The sequence below is a fragment of the Macaca mulatta genome, chromosome 17 (genome assembly GCF_049350105.2).
Source record: "Macaca mulatta isolate MMU2019108-1 chromosome 17, T2T-MMU8v2.0, whole genome shotgun sequence".
Classification (NCBI taxonomy): domain Eukaryota; kingdom Metazoa; phylum Chordata; class Mammalia; order Primates; family Cercopithecidae; genus Macaca; species Macaca mulatta.
In genome coordinates this window covers 21808978-21827838 of record NC_133422.1, presented here as the reverse complement: position 1 = coordinate 21827838, position 18861 = coordinate 21808978, and positions in this window count along the sequence as shown.

The window sequence follows — 18861 nt, the reverse complement described above, 5'->3', positions numbered from 1 at the left end:
CCCTTCCCGAGTCCAAGTGATCTCATTGTTCAGTTCCCACCTATGAGTGAGAACATGCGGTGTTTGGTTTTTTGTTCTTGTGATAGTTTGCTAAGAATGATGGTTTCCAGCTGCATCCATGTCCCTACAAAGGACACAAACTCATCCTTTTTTATGGCTGCATAGTATTCCATGGTGTATATGTGCCACATTTTCTTAATCCAGTCTGTCACTGATGGACATTTGGGTTGATTCCAAGTCTTTGCTATTGTGAATAGTGCCACAGTAAACATACGTGTGCATGTGTCTTTATAGCAGCATGATTTATAATCCTTTGGGTATATACCCAGTAATGGGATGGCTGGGTCTACAACTATATTTTTTCTGAATAAAGTTTTATGGGAACACATGAAATCCATTTGTTTATATATTGTCCACGGTTACTTTTGTTTTTTAAATTTTTAATTTTATATTTCTGTGAGTTCATAGTAGGTATATTTATGTGGTACATGAGATGTTTTGATACAGGCATCCAATGTGTAATAATCACATCATGTAAAATGGGGCTTTCATCCCCTCACATATTTATCCTTTGTGTTATAAACAATCCCATTATACTCTTTTAGTTATTTTTAAATGTACTATTAAATTCTTATTGACTATAGTCACCCTGTTATGCTATCAAATGCTGGGAATTATTCATTCTTTCTACTTTTTTTGTACCCATTAACCATCCCCATCGTGCCCCAACCCCAACCCTCCCACTACCCTTCCCAGCCTCTGGTAACCATCCTTCTGCTCTTTAGTTCCATGAGTTCAATTGTTTTGATTTTTGGATCCCACAAATAAATGAGAATATGCTATGTTTGTCTTTATGTGCCTGGCTTATTTCACTTAGCATAATGACCTCTAGCTTCATCCATCTTGTGCAAATGACAGGATCTCATTCTTTTTTATGGCTGAATAGTACTCCATTGTGTGTATACAGGACATTTTATCTGTTCATCTTTGATAAACACTTAGGTTGCCTCCAAATTTTGATTCTTGCAAACAGTGCTAAAACAAACATGGGAGTGCAGATATCTCATCAATATACTGATATGCTTTCTTTAGGGTATATGCCCAGCAGTAAGATTGTTGGATCATATGGTAGTTCTATTTTTAGTTTTTTGAGGAACCTCCAAACTGTTCTCCATAGTGGTTGTGCTCATTTAAATTCCCACCAACAGTATACATGTGTTCCCTTTTCTCCACATCCTCAGCAGCCTTTGTTATTGCTGTCTTTTGGATATAAGCCATTTTAACTGGGGTGAGATAATATCTCATTGTAGTTTTGATTTGCATTTCTCTGATGATCAGTAATGTTGGTTATCTTTTCATATATGTTTGCCTTATGTATGTCTTCTTTTGATAAATGTCTCTTCAAATATTTTGTCGGTTTTTAATCAGATTTTTATTTTCTATAGAGTTGTTTGGGCTCCTTATATATTCTAGTTATTAATCCCTTGTCAGACGGGTAGTTTGCAAATATTTTTCCCACTCTGTAGGCTGTCTCTTCACTTTGTTGATTGTTTTCTTTGCTGTGCAGAAGCATTTTAACTCTATGTGACCCCATTTGTCCATTTTTGCCTTGGTTGCCTGTGCTTGTGGGGTGTTACTCAAGAAATCTTTGCCCAGACCAATGTCCTGGAGAGTGTACTTGATGTTTCCTTGTAGTAGTTTCAAAGTTTGGGGTCTTACATTTCAGTCTTCAATCCTTTTTTTTTTTTTTTTTTTTTTTTTTTTGAGACAGAGTCTCTCTCTGACGCCCAGGCTGGAGTGCAATGGCACGATCTTGGCTCATTGCAACCTCTGCCTCCTGAGTTCAAGTGATTCTCCTGCCTCAGCCTTCCAAGTAGCTGAGATTACAGGTTCCCGCCACCACATCCAGCTAATTTTTGTATTTTTATTAGAGACGGGGTTTCACCACGTTGGCCAGGCTGGTCTCGAGCTCCTGACCTCAGGTGATCCACCTGCCTTGGCCTCCCAGAGTGCTTGGATTACAGGCGTAAGCCACCATGCCTGACCTTTAATCCATTTTGACTTGATTTTTGTATATGGCAAGAGATAGAGATCCAGTTTCATTCTTCTGCATATGGATATCCAGTTTTCCCAGCATTATTTATTGAAGAGACTTTCTTTTCCCCAGTGTACGTTTTTGACACCTTTGTCAAAAATGAGTTCACTGTAGGTGTATGGATTTCTTTCTGGGTTCTCTATTCTGTTTCATCTGTCTACATGTGTGTTTTCATGCCAATACCATGCTATTGTGGTTACTACAGCTCTGTAGTATAATTTGAAGCCAGGTAACGTGATTCCTTCAGTTTTGTTCTTTTCGCTTAGGATAGCTTTTGTTATTATGGGTCTTTTGTGGTTCCATATAAATTTTAGAATTTTTTCTATATCTGTGAAAAATATCATTGGTACTTTGATAAGGATTGCATTGAATCTGTAGATTGCTTTGGGTAGTGTGAACATTTTTACAACATTGATTCTTACAATTCATGAACATGGAGTATCTTTCCATTTTTTAGTGTTTGCATTTCTTTCATTGGTGTTTTATAGTTTTCATTATCGAGATCTTTCACTTCTTTGGTTAAATTAATTCCTAGGTATTTAATTTTATGTGTGACTACTGTAAATGGGATTACTTTTTATTTTTCAGGTTGTTCACTATTGGCATGTAGAAATGCCAAATTTTTGTGTGTTGGTTTTGTATCCTGCAAGCTTGCTGAATTTGTTTATTTGTTCTAATAGCTTTTTGGTGGAGTCTTTAGGTTCTCCCAAATGTAAGATCATATTATCTGTAAACAAGGATAATTTGACTTCTTACTTTCCAATTTGGATGCCCTTTATTTCTTTCTCTTGTCTGATTGCTCTAGCTAGGACTTCCAGTACTATGCTGAATAACAGTGGTGAAAGTGGGCATCCTTGTCGTGTTCCAAATCTTAGAGGAAAGGCTTTCAGTTTTTCCCCATTCAGTATTATATTAGCTGTGGGTCTGTCATATACGGCTTTTATAATGTTGAGGTATGTTTCTTCTACACCCAGTTTTTTTAGGGTTTTCACTATGAAGGGGTTAACTTTTATCAAATGCTTTTTCAGCATCAATTGAAATTATCACATGGTTTTTGTCCTTCATTCTGTTAATATGATGTATCATACTGAATGATTTGCATATGTTGAACTATCGTTGCATCCCAAGGATAAATGTCACTTGGTCATGAGGAATGACTTTTTTTTAATGTGTTGTTGGTTTGCTAGTATTTTGTTAAGGATTTTTGCATCAATATTCATCAGAGATATTGGCCTGTAATTTTTTTTTTTTATGTGTCTTTGTCTGGTTTTGGCATCAGGATAATACTGGCCTCACAGCATAAGTTTGGAAGTAGTCCCTCCTCCTCTATTTTTTGAAATAATTTGAGTGGAATTCATATTAGTTCTTTTAAAAACGTGTGATAGAATTCAGCAGTGAAGTCATCAGGTCCTGGACTTTTCTTTACTGGGAGACTTTTTATTACAGCTTTGATCTCATTACTTGTTATTGGTCTGTTCAGGTTTTGGATTTCTTCATGGTTCAGTCTTGGTAGGTTGTGTGTGTGTAGGAATTTGTCCATTTCTTCTAAATTTTCCAATTTATTGGCATACAGTTGCTCAGAGTAACCAGTAATGGTCCTTTGAGTTTCTGCAGTATCAGTTGTAATGTCTCCTTTTTCAACTCTGAGTTTATTTATTTGGATCTGCTTATTTTTTTTCTCAGTCTGGCTAAAAATTTACCAATTACGTTTAACTTTTCAAAAACCAACTTTTTGTTTCACTGATCTTTTGTATTATTTTCTTTATTTTAATTTCATTTTTGTCTGATCTTTATTGTTTCTTTTCTTCTACTAATTTTAGCTTTGGTTTGCTCTTGCTTTTCTAATTCTTTGAGATGTATTTTTCTTTTTTAATGAAGTTTTTCTTCTTTTCTAATGTAGGCACTTAGAGCTACAAAGTTCCCTCTTAGTACTCCTTTATACAGCCATATTTCAAGGCAGCATATATATCTACCTCAATTTATTAAGCGGTGCTTTATAGTTAAACATTTAGTTGTTCCTCATTTCCTTTTTTTTCTTTGCTCTGAGGTACGTTTTGATGTTTCAAATTTTCTAACATTAATAAACAATGTTGTTTAGTGTTTCATTTGCCTGTTTTTTTTTTTTACAAAATGGGATAATATGTTTTATACTCTGCTTAAGTCACTCACAATACATTATAAACACCTCTCTGCATCAGTGACCACGAACTACAATATAAAGCCAAAACCTTGCCCCTTCTCAACAGCTGCATCCACTAAAAAGCAATACCCAAAAAAGTTTTTTCAAGTTGCGGCTTTGTAAAAACCATGACAGAACATAGAATTACATCATGAATTAAATACAGTTTATTATCAGATGAACTGAATAGGAATTTGCATTAAACAACCCACATCCAGAACATTTATTTATTTATTTATTATTTATTTAATATTGAACTCTCTTAACTAGTAAGAGCCCCTCCTTAAGAAGTGTGGCCAAAAGCAAGTTTTCTGTTCTGGTTATCGACCTGGACCTATTTAGGAGGTTATTTGCTGGTCCTTGTTACATCCTATCTGGGCCCAGAAACCACAGTAAACATCATTAGATGGTATCAGGATTTATCTACAAATTGTAGAGAATCCCAGGCCTTTCTGCAATTACTCAAAAGTTGCCTTTTTATTTTTAAGTGCAGAATCTTCATTTCCTTAGTTCTAACCACGTCTATTTTTATTTGCTACTTCCTTGGTTCTAACCACGCTATTTCCTTGGTTCTAAGCATGTCTGTCATTTGCTACTTTATAGATTCTAATTATATAATGAGACAAACTATATGGAGGACTCAGCGTGGCACATAGCAATTACTCAATAAGAGTTATTGGTTACTATTATCTATATGAATGCTGTAAATACAAGTCTCCTATGAGTCTAGAGAAAGACTACTGTCAAATGTCTCACTGTGGGAGGAGGAAGGGTTTTAAAGCCTCCATTAGCTTTTGGCCAGACAGGATCAATTTCTAATCTGTGTAGTTCCTGAAAGATTTTAACCTTTCCATTGTGTAGTGTTATTTACTTTCTCTATATTTCTCATTCTCACAATAGCCCTCCCTAGCAGCTATAATTACACTTAAGAGGCAACCTTTCTTCTGCTCCACCAGACCCCTTCTATAGAACATTAATCATAATGATATGTATGTATATTTTACACATCTGAACAGAAAATTGGATTTCGGACAGACAGACACACAAGGAATATGTGTATGTTACACAAGTCATAGTCTAGCTGTTCCTTCATCATCCCGTTTGTGAACTGGAAATGACAAAGTATTTGCAACATTCCTAATTATGTGACAAATATGAAAATATTTAAATGACAATAATTAAGCTCTGATGAATAAAGAGCTTTCAAAAAGAAGTGCTAAAGTATGTAAACTCACTTATTAAAGTAGTGTTGGTTTTGCTGCTATAGTATTTAGACACCAGAGGGTTTTTTTTTTAATAATTTCAAATTTCATTTTAGATTCAGGGAGTACACATGTAGGTTTGTTACGTGAGTATATTGCATAACGCTGAGGTTTGGCATAAGGATGATCCTGTCACCCAGGTATTGAGCCTAGTACCCAATAGTTAGTTTTTCAACCCATGCCCCTCTTCCTCTCTCTCCACTCTAGTAGCCCCTAGTGGCTATTATTGCCATCTTTATGCCCATGAGTATCTATTGTTTAGCTCCCAGTTAAAAATAAGAACATGCGATATTTGGTTTTCTGTTCCTGCGTTAATTCACTTTGGATATTGGCCTCCAGATGCATCCATATTGCTGCAAAGGACATGATTTTATTTTTCATATGGCTGCATAGTATTATATAATGTGTACCAATTTTTTAAATCCAAGCCTCCACTGGTGGACACCTAGGTTGCTTCCATGTCTATTGTGAATAGTGTTGTGATAAACATATGAGTGAATCTTTTTGATGACATATGAGTGTGTCTTTTTGGTAGAATGATTTATTTTCTTATGTATATATACCCAGTAACAGCATTGCTGGGTCAAATGATAGTTCTGCTTTAAGTTCTTTGAGAAATCTTCAAACTGCTTTCTACATGGCTGAGCTAAAAACATTCCTACCAACGTGTCTGTTACCTTTCCTCTACATCTTTGCCAGCATCTGTTGTTTTTTTGACTTTTCAATAGTAGTCATTCTGACTAGTATAAGATGGTATCTCATTGTGGTTTTTATTTGCATTTCTCTGGTGATTAGTGACATTGAACATCTTTTCACATGTTTCTTGACTTGTATGTCTTATTTTGAGAAGTGTCTGTTTATGTCTTTTGCCCTTTTTTTAATCATACTATAAGTTCTGGTATACATGTGTAGAACGTGCAGGTTTGTTACACAGGTATACACGTGCCATGGTGATTTACTGCACCATCGACCCGTCATCGACATTAGGTATTTCTCCTAATGCTCTCCTTCACCTAGCCCCCCACCCCCCGAGAGGCCCCAGTGTGTGATGTTCCCCTCCCTGTGTCCATGTGTTCTCATTGTTCAACTCCCACTTATGAATGAGAACATGCTGTGTTTGGTTTTCTCTTCCTGTGTTAGTTTGCAGAGAATGATGGTTTACAGCTTCATTCATGTCACTGCAAAGGACATAAACTCATTCTTTTTTTATTGCTGTATAGTATTCCATGATGTATATGTGCCACATTTTCTTTCTCCAGTCTGTCATTTATGGGCATTTGGGTTGGTTCCAAGTCTTTGCTATTGTGAACAGTGCTGCAAAAACATATGTGCACATGTGTCTTCATAGTAGAATGATTTATAATCCTTAGGGTATATACACAGTAATGGGATTGCTGGGACAAATGGTATTTCTGGTTCTAGATCCTTGAGGAATCACCACACTGTCTTCCACAATGGTTGAACTAACTTCTACTCCCACCACAGAGTAAAGCATTCCTATTTCTCCACATCCTCTCCAGCATCTATTCTTTCCTGACTCGTAGATGTGTAGTGCTATTTCTGAGGCCTCTGTTCTGTTCCATTGGTCTATATATCTGTTTTGGTACCAGTACCATGCTGTTTTGGTTACTGTAGCCTCATAGTATAGTTTGAAGTCAGGTAGTGTGATGCCTCCAACTTTGTTCATTTGCTTAGGATTGTCTTGGCTATACGGGCTCTTTTTTGGTTCTACATGAAATTTAAAGTAGTTTTTCTAATTCTGTGAAGAAAGTCAATGGTAGCTTGATGGGGATAGCATTGCATGTATAAATTACTTTGGGGAGTATGGCCATTTTCACGATATTGATTCTTCCTATCCGTGAGTATGGAATGTTTTTCCATTCGTTTGTGTCATCTCTGATTTCCTTGAGCAGTGGTTTGTAGTCCTCCTTGAAGAGGTCCTTCACATCCCTTGTAAGTTGTATTCCTAGGTATTTTATTCTCTTTGTAGCAATTGTGAATGGGAGTTCACTCATGATCTGGCTCTCTGTTTGCCTATTTTTGGTGTCTAGGAATGGTTGTGATTTTTGCACATTGATTTGGTACCTGGAGACTTTTCTGAAGTTGTTTATCAGGTTAAGGAGATTTTGGGCTGAGATGATGGGGTTTTCTAAATACATAATCATGTCATCTGCAAACAGAGACAACTTGACTTTTGCTCTTCCTATTTGAATACCTTTCTTTCTTTCTCTTGCCTGATTGCCCTGGCAAGAACTTCCAATACTATGTTGATTAGGAGTGCTGAAAGAGGGTATCCTTGCCTTGTGCTGATTTTCAAAAATGCGTCTAGTTTTTGCCCATTCAGTGTGATATTAGCTGTGGGTCTGTCATAAATAGCTCTTATTATCTTGAGATACGTTCAATCAATACCTAGTTTATTGAGAGTTTTTAGGATGAAGGGGTGTTGAATTTTATCATAGGTCTTTTCTGCATCTATTGACATATCATGTGGTTTTTGTCATTGGTTCTGTTTATGTGATGGATTCTGTTTATTGATTTACATATGTTGAATCAGCCTTATATCCCAGGGATGAAGCCAACTTGATTGTGGTGGATAAGCTTTTTAATGTGCTGCTGGATTCAGTTTGCCAGTATTTTATTGAGGATTTTCCATTGATGTACATCAGTGATATAGGCCTGAAATTTTCTTTTTTTGTTACGTCTCTGCCAGGTTTTGGTATCAGGATGATGCTGGCCTCATAAAATGAGTTAGGGAGGATTTCCTCTTTTTCAATTGTTTGGAATAGTTTCAGAAGGAATGGTACCAGCTCCTCTTTGTACCTCTGGTACAATCTGGCTGGAAATCTGTCTGGTCCTGGGCTTTTCTTGGTTGGTAGCCTATTAATTACTGCCTCAGTTTCAGAACTTGTTATTGGTCTATTCAGGGTTTTGACTTCTTCCTGGTTTAGTCTTGGGAGGGCATATGAGTCCAGGAATTTATCCATTTCTTCTAGATTTTCTAGTTTATTTGCGTAGAGGTATTTATAGTATTCTCTGAGGGCAGTTTGTATTTGTGTGGGATCAGTGGTGGTATCATTTTTATCATTTTTTATTGTGTCTATTTGATTCTTCTCTCTTTTCTTCTTTACTAGTCTGGCTAGCAGTCTATCTATTTTGTTGATCTTTTCGAAAAACCAGATCCTGGATTCACTGATGTTTTGAAGGGTTTTTAGTGTCTCTATCTCCTTCAGTTCTGCTCTGATCTTAGCTATTTCTTGTCTTCTGCTAGCTTTTGAATTTGTTTGGTTTTGCTTTTCTAGTTCTTTCAATTATGGTGTTAGGGTGTTAATTTTAGATCTTTCTTACTTTCTCCTGTGGGCATTTAGTGCTATAAATTTCCCTCTAAGCACTGCTTTAGCTCTGTCCCAGAGATTCTCTCAGGTAGTTCTTGTCTACCCATATACTTGCATAATAGTTTAGCTGGTTATAGAACTTCAGGTTACAAATCATTTTCTCTTAGAATTTTCAAGACATTGCGATGGAATCTAAATTTTTATCACAGGCTACTTATCAATTCAGTAATTTATTCTCTTTGTATTTCTGTCTTCCCAACTACAAACTTTCATGTATATAAGAACAATGGGTGGGTGTGGAAGATGAGATACTTGTGAACAGTCCAGTTAGCAACTGGGCCAAACTCCTTAGGTACATCTGGTCATTCCTACATAAAAAGAACTCATGAAAGGGAACCAAGGAGTCCTAAAATTCTTTACAAAAACTCAACAGCAGAGATCAAGTAATACTGCCTTATCTGCAACATTTGGACAAAAAATACATGGTTTATTGCCAAGAGAACTTCACTTTGTAACAAACACAGCTGATAGTTTGGTCTTCATGCCATCTTCAGAGAGGTATCTTTTCGGCATTGGCTAATGCAGCCTATGATGAGTGGGGGTGACTTGGTTGATGCAGGTTTGTCCTAAATGTCTGTTCTTCCCTTCCTGATACCAATGGGTTAGTCTGGCATAGTCTTCTCAAGGTAATGGCAGAAGTACAAGAGGGGAGAGGAAACACAAGGCTTTTATGGTTTTGCCCAGAATGAGCACAGTATGACTTTGGCCTAATTCTGTTGGCAAAAGCAAGTCCTATGTCCAAACCCAAAGAAGTACATCTTTCGCACATTGTGGGTGCATTTCAGAGTTATGTGAAGAACAATGTAGATACAGGAAGGAGGAAAATATTAGAGCCAATAACACTGTCTATAGAAGATTCTAGTAAACAAACATATTTCTTAAAAATTAATGTGCACAATACATGTTTACAAAAGGGAGATGATTTTCCCTATGAGGCAGTTTCTGGCTCTGTACTTCTAAACAAAATATATCTTCAAAAATAATGAGGAACATTGTTTGTTTGTTTGTTTTTCTGATGTGCCTGGAGTTTGCTGGCAGCATGATATGCTCTGGCTATTTTTTTGTTGTCTGAGAAAAGCACTGACTCTCTTTGAGTGATTTTGATTCAGTTTCTCTCTGAGAAAGGCCAAGGTGTGGTGGAAGAATGTGTGTCGGGTTGGGTTAGGGGAATTAAAACATTTTGCCACTGGAGGAAAATGACAACAAAACTGTATTTAGACTAACTTCCTTGCAGACAGACATGCCTTACCCTCTCTGGAGTCCATGCCTAGATTCTCAGCCTGGCAGGCTGCTACTTGGGAACTTGGGCAAGTCACTTTTTTTCTCTCTCAATTTCTTGTTCTGTAAATGGGAACTAATTGGAGGTGTCCTACTTAACTACAAAGGTGTTGTGAGTAACAAATGACATAGCAAATGGGAGAAGATGATGAAAAACTACAGAATACTGGTCATAAATAGCTGTGGCAGATCGTCTGAAATCTGGGCGGTTAACCAATTTAGCCCATGAGCTTAAGGAGGCTGAAGTTACTCAATGGTTCAAGCTACTTAGGCTTTATCCTCTGGAAAAAGTTGTTGCAATACCCTTAGGGGTTAGTTATTCCCCCTAGGGAAATAGGCTTAGGAGCTAGATGCAGGACGACTTGGATGCTTTTGGAAAGAGAGGTTCGGGGAATCCCTAACCTTGAACAATATGTTTCATCAGGTTTTTTGAGGTTATAGACTATGCTGAGTATCTAAAGAAAGCTATGTCTCTTCCCCTTAGGAGAAGAAAATGCATCTCTGCATATGAATGCATCAATTCAAATATAATTTTAGGATTTGGATGGGGAATGTTCCTCCCAGAATCTCTGCTTTAGAGAAATACTGCCTGGCACTATGGGGGCACTGTCCATGTTTCCTCAGAATGCTTCACCAGGATGACTCCATCTGAGGCTTACAGAAAGGGCTGGGTCTTCCTGCCTCTTTACTCATTTTTGGTCTTCTCCTCTCAACAGACAGAAAGACAAAAATTTAACTCCAAGACACTAGTATTTCTTGGCCCAGCTTATTCTTTGAAAGCTATATTGCACCAGCAATTCTCTGGACATTCACTTCTCTTCCCAACCTACTTCTCATCTCCTCTTCCTCCTCTGCCTCTGATTCACCTCAACTACTGCTGTTACTTCTATTTCTCCTGCTCCACCTCCTCCTTCTTCTTTTAAAAACCAACCTTTTAAAAAAATATTTTATAAACATGCATCATTAATGATAATGTGCCTGAAAAGGTATCTTATAAAGGACATCACAAAAGTAATACAAGCTCAGTGGAATCTTTTACTTTTATAGGAAAAGAATTCAAAGTATTTATTATGTCCCTGCTGATGAGTGAATAGTATCACTTCATCCAAACTGCCCACCCCCTGACCCAGCATTTCGTGTTGTTGCAGAACGGCTAGTTTAGTTCCCCAGTATAAATGATTGGTTATAGGTAGACATGAACTCAGTTATCATCCATAGTATCCCACCTTTGAGGATATTTAGGATTATAACCATTAAAGGATGAGGATCATTGGAAAAAATGAGCAAGACACAGAAGGACCAAGTTGGGGAAAAGAAACTATGACTCCAAAAATTCACAGACCATGACAATTGCAAAAAAGACAGTATCAGCAAATGTGGTGATTTTTCCACAGCACTCAAATTCCTGTCCTGCATGTCAACTTAAAAGAATTTTGTCAGAAGTACATCACACAATAATCTACTCACACCCTGAGGTTTTGAAACTTTTAAAACAACAATTGAAAAAAAATTGAATAGGTTATATATTCTAATTAATCTGTGATCTCTCTTGACATTTTCTGATGATTGGACTAATGACCACTTTACCACACCGTTTAACATCCATATTATTTTTATATTTATTGTACATTACGTTGCTCAGGCTTAATTTATGAGCAGGTAAGCCAAAGTGTTTCCTTTTTAAAGTACCTTTCTAGGTGTGGAAATGTTACTGAGTGAAAGTATAGCAAAAGGAAAACACTGTTGAACAATGTGTTTTAACAATTCTTTGAAGCTACAGACTTATTGAAGACCCTATAAAAAGCTATGGCTCCTCCCCTAAAGGGGACACAGTGCACCTATGCATATGAACCACAATTCTGAGCATAATTTCAGGATTTGGGTGGAAAAATGTTCCTAGAGTATTCATTATTCCCCAAGCTCTGGTAGGAAGATTGTAGTTTTCTCTAACTCATGCTTGTAGTTTCTATTTTATACTCCTTCAGGTAATAATAGTCTACTGGGAAGAATCATTAAATAAACAAACCAGGTGAAGTCTAATAGGAAACAGTCACTCTACTTAAAGGAAAATGAGAGTGAGCAACCGCACCTTTCTCTATGTTTCTATTTGGCTTTTATGAAAATCTTTTGGGTGTGGGAATTCAGTGTTTATAACTGTTAGATTTTCCATCCTTTGAACTTTGTTATTTGTACAGCAGCTGTAAAAAGAGGTGAAGGCCGTAAATAGGATCTTAATCGTCCATGCAAATTATATTTCATGGCATATGTTATCGTAGCATTTCAGAAGTTTTTGTAGGAAGTATCTATCTATTTGAATTGCCTGGTAAATATGAAGATGAACAAGGATACTACATGGACCATGATTTCCATACGCTCTGCAAGACTGTTCAAAAATCCCTACTGCCATTAACATTCATCTCTTGGAAGTGGTCTGAAAAAGATGTGGTCTGGTTTACCTTGGAAAAAAATTGCTTTTTTGTTTTTGTTTTGTTTTGTTTTTTGTTCTGCTACTACTGAGAAACTTGAATCATTAGGTATATGTCTCATCTAATTGTTCTAGTTAGATTTTTCTCTGGAAAAACTGATCACCTATACTATAATGAACACAACACATTATCTCTATACTTTTCTCCATTTGTAAAGATTAAACCAACTAACCCTATAACGCTCCACTTAAACAAATTTACAAATAAGAGAAAGATTAGTCACACGTCCATGATTTGGGCTTCCAGTTCTCTTCTTTTTCCCTTTCTTGCCTATCCTTAGGGAAATGTATCTTAAAAAATGCCCTCATTAAAGGGTGAGATGGAAGCTGGGAAAAATAAATCTCAGTTAATCAGCTGTGCTGATTATGGGCATGGTGTCTCATGCCTGTAATCTCAGCACTTTGGGAGGCCAAGGCAGAAGTATCACTTGAGCCTAGGTGTTTGAGACCAACCTGGACAACAAAGCAAGTCTCCATCTCTACCAACATTTTTTTGAAAAAATTATTAGCCAGGAATTGTGGCTCAGGGCCATAATGCTACCTACCTGGGAGGCTGATGTGGGAGAATCGCTTGAGCCCAGGAGGTTGAGGCTGCAGTGAGCTTTGATTACTTCACTATGCAGTGAACTTTGATTACTCCAGCCTGGGTAACAGAGCAAGACCTTGTCACTAAAAAACAAAACAAAGCAAAACAAAAACCATAATGGCAATAATTTGAGAAGGATATGTTCCTCTATCACAACTTTGGTCACCACAACCATCATTTTTATCATTGTCATCACTGGAAACATTACCAGCTATTACCATGTGCCAGGAACTATGCTGAGTTCTTTCCTTGTAGTGTCTCAATAAACCTCACTTCCCTATTAGGTGGGGGCCTTTGCACAGGCTAGTTCCTTTGCTTGGAATGCCCTTCCTGGCGCCTTTCTGATGCCCACTAGCCCATCCTTAACCCATCTAATTAATACTAACCCATCCTGCCACTCATCAGACATTACGTCCTCTGAAAAGACCACCCTGTCTCCATGTCCTTCTATGTCCCCTTATCTTTCTGGATTACGAAGCTGCCAGCTGTGGAAGAGCAGGGACCATACGACTGTTTGCTCAATAGGCAGTATGCAGCACACAGCACACGACCCGGTACATGAGACTTTGTATTTGTTCAATACATGTGGCCCAATACATTGATATTAGATAATGACAGAGATAATCATTATCTAATATCAATACATGTGGCCCATACACCATATATGCAGCCATATAGCAGGAAGTGCCACAGTGAGGATTCTATTACAGTACTTTTGTGGATCCAGAGATTTCACCACTGGAATTCCACTTCCTGCCTCCTCCTCCTCCTCTGCATCTTACTTCCTGTCCTCTTCATCACAGCAGCATAGTGCGGTGTGAAAAGTGCTGGCTCTACATTCAGACTGTCTGGGTTTGAATCCAGATAGTACGTGCAAAACACTGAGAGCTCAATATTTACTGTTTCTAGAATTGCCCTCGTCCCCACTCCCAATATACCAGATGTGCTGGTGTGTCGTTGGAATTAGCCAGGGCCCCTTCCAATAGAATTGATGCTCCAGAGAGGCATACAACACATACATAGAACTGGATGAAAAATGACAAACTAACAGTTTACTAAGGCCATGGAAAAAGAAAAAGATCAAAAACTAATGATGCATCTAATGGTGATGGAAGAAGGATTCTGGTTAGAGAAAGCTTCAACCAATGAGGAAAATGTGGGAGTTGTGTGAATAATTCTAGATTAGGGTACAGTGAAGCATTGGATGCACTATTCCAAGAACTAGGAAAGGCTGAGGGTAGGGGATGAGAGAAATAGAGGGTACTTAGAAAAAGTTCTGGAAGTCGATGGTAGATATTAGTAAAGATACGGGGTGCATTGAGAATTTATTGCAAATAGGGAGACTGATCCAAATGCTAGGTGACAAAGATAATCATTATCTAGAAGGATGGTGGATTAGAATAAAGCATGGATTTGCTACATGCCTGTTTCTTTTTTTTTCTGATTCATATTTTCAAAGGTAGCTTATGCTAATTCACCGAGTATATTATTGCCCTTGACTTTGATGACAATTTAAAAATTTAACTAATAAAGAAGACTATAAGCAGTATCCAAACCTGTCTTAAGGCTGGGTGCGGTGCCTCACACCTGTAATCCCAGCACTTTGGGAGGATGAGGTAAGCTGATCACTTGAAGTCAGGAGTTCGAGACCAGCCTGGCCAACATGGTGAAACCCTGTCTCTACTAAAAATACAAAAATTAGCTGGGCATGGTGGAAGGTGCCTGTAATCCCAGCTACTTGGGAGGCTGAGGCAGGAGAATCCCTTGAACCTGGGAGGCAGAGGCTGCAGTGAGCCAAGATAGTGCCACTGCACTCTAGCCTATGCAACAGAGCGAGACTCCATCTCAAAAAAACATAAAACAAAAAGCCTTTCTTAAGTATATTAATCGTGATATGACAGACTCTGAATTTAAAAGGTCAACATGAATGATAAATAAATGAGAAAATTTTATATATTTGTGCACATGTTGCAAAATAGAGAAAAATCAACATATCCTAGAAATTGGTGCTATAATTGCAGGTTTAATTTTACCAGTGGTTACATTTCTCATAGTTTCCCGTGTTGGAGTATGGCATGGGAATGAATGACCACAGAATTAGCAATTATCCTGTAATTTTCAAAGTGTGGTTGAATTTGTTTCTGTTAGCATTAAGTTTTCCACTTACATAAAAACTTACTACACAAAAGCTTTGGGGAAAATGGATCAATCTTATGTTCTCTAGTGTTAGAAGCTAGTGAAGATAATGATATCATTAAACTCAATATCCTTATGAAAAAAAGGACAGTAATGGCTGATTTGTATCTCTAAATAGCTACATTAATTAAATTCTAGTCTCTTGAAACACTGAGATTTGGGGGGAAGAATACACAAAAGTTTTTAAATGTTAATTTTGTACAATAAAACAGGTTCTTCTGGCCATTCTTTTTTACTTATAGCACAGGGAGACTTAAAATAAAAAGCTGGAAATTCCCAAGATATATTATTCTAGCAACAATAAGTTCATGCTTCCATAGTGTTATGTGACTTTCCCTTGATTCTAGTTCCTAAGGGCAGGAAAACTGCAGTCACTTCTTTATACGTACGACTTTGCCCAGTGCAGGGCACAATAGTACCCAATGAGAATTTGCCGATGAGGGTGAATACATCTAGTGTGTTAGAATTCAAGTTCTGGAACATTGACTTAGTCACTACCTTGGAAAGAAAGTAGGTAGGAAACCTGAATTCACTATCATAGAAAATTCTCAGCATGCCATTTTCTCACTCAAAGTTTCCTGATTTCCTTAAGCAAAGGAAAGTGGGAGTGTGCAGCATTGGAGACGCAGGAGAACTCTGACCACATAATCTCTCTAGACCTTGGGTTTTTGCCTGGAACATGTTGGTCTGTTACCTTGTAGTGAAGGTGGCTGGGTGGTGGTGCCCTCCGCCTTTAAGACAACCTCAGAGGTGAATGGGCAGCAGGCAAATGTGTTTTCTTTCTGTCTGCCTGGTCCAGGAAGAAGATGGAGAGCAAAGGCTTTGGGAGGGGAAAATTGTCCCTTATCCAGGGGAGTTAGAGAAGCCAAACAGCCTGGAAGACTAGGAGCCTCAGTAGAAGCTCTCTTACTTTAGCTATGATGGAGACAGAGACATTTACTTCTCTTCGTGATGAACAGGAAAACCTAGCCCCACACAGACTGACTTAACCATTGTAACCCATTAGCCTGTTGCAGAGTTACAGAACACAACTAGCTCTTTAGCGGTGTTTGGCTGGTTGGAACTTAAAAATTAAGGAAAAAAAAAAAAGGATCCTCTTTTTCCTAATTCTAAAAGTAATATATAGTGATTCCAAACATTTTGTAAAATACAGAAAAATAGGCCAGCCACAGTGGCTCACGCCTGTAATCCCAGCACTTTGGGAGGTTGAGGTGGGAGGATCACTTGAGTTCAGGAGTTCAAGACCAGCCTGACCAACATGGCAAAACCTCATCTCTACTAAAAATACAAAAATTAGCCAGGTGTGGTGGCCAGCACCTGTAATCTCAGCTACTCACGAGGCCAAGGCAGGAGAATCCCTTGAATCTGGGAGGTGGAGGTTGTAGTGAGCTGAGATCTTACCACTGCACTCTAGCCTGGGCAACAAGATTAGCACTCCATCTCAAAATAATAATAATAATATAAAGCAGATAAAAATTACTTGGACTGGAATCATCCAGAAATTATGACATATTTAACATTTTGGAATACTTTTTCTTTTTTAAATAAATTAATGTATACGTGCTTAAAAGTAAGTGGGATCATAATTCATACATTGTTTTTAACCTTTTAGTTTCCCTCTAAGTATACTGTGAGCACTGACCCATGTCCTTACATGATTTTTAATGATGCCACAGAATAGTTATATTAATCACAACTCTGTTTTGGGCTATTTACATTGTTTATAGCTTTGGAATTAAAAATACTGCAATGGGCGGTGGCTGAGATGGCCAAATAGAAACAGCTCCAGTCTACAGCTCCCAGTGAGATCAACACAGAAGGTGAGTGAGTGCTGCATTTCCAACTCCAGTAGTGGGCTCATCTCACTGGGACAGGTGAGACAGTGTGTGCACCCCACGGAGGGCCAGCAGGACCAGGGTGGCACATCGCCTCACCCAGGAAGCACAAGGAGTCAGGGAGGGAGTTCCAAGCGAAGCCATGAGGCACTGTGCCACGAGGAACAGTGCACTCTGGCCCAGATACTACGTTTTTCACATGGTCTTTGCAACCCACAGACCAGGAGATTCCCTCAGGTGCCTACACCAGCGGGGCCCTGTTTTTCAAGCACAAAACTGGACGGTCATGTTTGGGCAGACCCCAAGCTAGCTGCAGGAGTTTTTTTTTCATACCCCCAGTGGCACCTGGAACACCAGCAAGACAGAACCGTTTACTCCCCTGGATAGGGGGCTGAAGCCAGGGAGCCAAGTGGTCTTGCTCAGTGGATCCCATCCCCACAGAGCCCGGCAAGCTAAGATCCACTGGCTTGAAATTCTCGCTGCCAGCACAGCAGTCTGAAGTTAACCTGGGATGCTGGAGCTTGGTGGGGGAAGGGGCATCTGCCATTACTGAGGCTTGAGTAGGCGGTTTTCCCCTCACAGTGTAAATAAAGTCACCTGAAAGTTCAGACTGGGCAGAGCCCACTGCAGTGCCACAAAGCCACTGTAGCCAGACTGCCTCTCTAGATTCCTCCCCTCTGGGCAGGGCATCTCTGAAAGAAAGCCAGCAGCCCCAGTCAGGGGCTTATAGATAAAACTCCCATTTCCCTGGGACAGAGCACCTGGAGGAAAGGGCGGCTGTGGGCGCAGCTTCAGCAGACTGAAACGTTCCTGCGTGCCAGCTCTGAAGAAAACAGCAGATCTCCCAGCACAGCGCTTGAGCTCTGCTAAGGGACAGACTGCCTCCTCAAGTGGGTCCCTGACCCCGTGCCTTCTGACTGGGAGACACCTCCCAGCAGGGGTCAACAGACACCTCATACAGGAGAGCTCTGGCTGGCATCAGGTGGGTGCTTCTCTGGGACAAAGCTTCCAGAGGAAGGAACAGACAGCAATCTTTGCTGTTCTGCAGCCTTTGCCTGTGATACCCAGGCACAAAGAGTCAGGAGTGGACCTCCAGCAAACTCCAGCAGATCTGCAGCAGAGGGGTTTCACTGTTAGAAGGAAAACTAACAAACAGAAAGGAATAGCATCAACATTAACAAAAACGACATCCACACAAAAACTCCATCTGAAGGTCACCAACATCAAAGACCAAAAGTAGATAAATCCATGAAGTTGAGGAAAAACCAGCACAGAAAGGCTGAAAATTCCAAAACCCAGAACACCTCTTCTCCAAAGGATCACAACTCCCCACCAGCCAGGGAACAAAACTGGATGGAGAATTAGTTTGACGAATTGACAGAAGTAGGCTTCAGAAGGTGGGTAATAACAAACTCCTCCGAGCTAAAGGAGCATGTTCTAACCCAATGCAAGGAAGCTAAGAACCTTGAGAAAAGGTTAGAGGAATTGCTAACTAGAATAACCAGTTTCGAGAAGAACATAAATGACCTGATGGAACTGAAAAACACAGCACG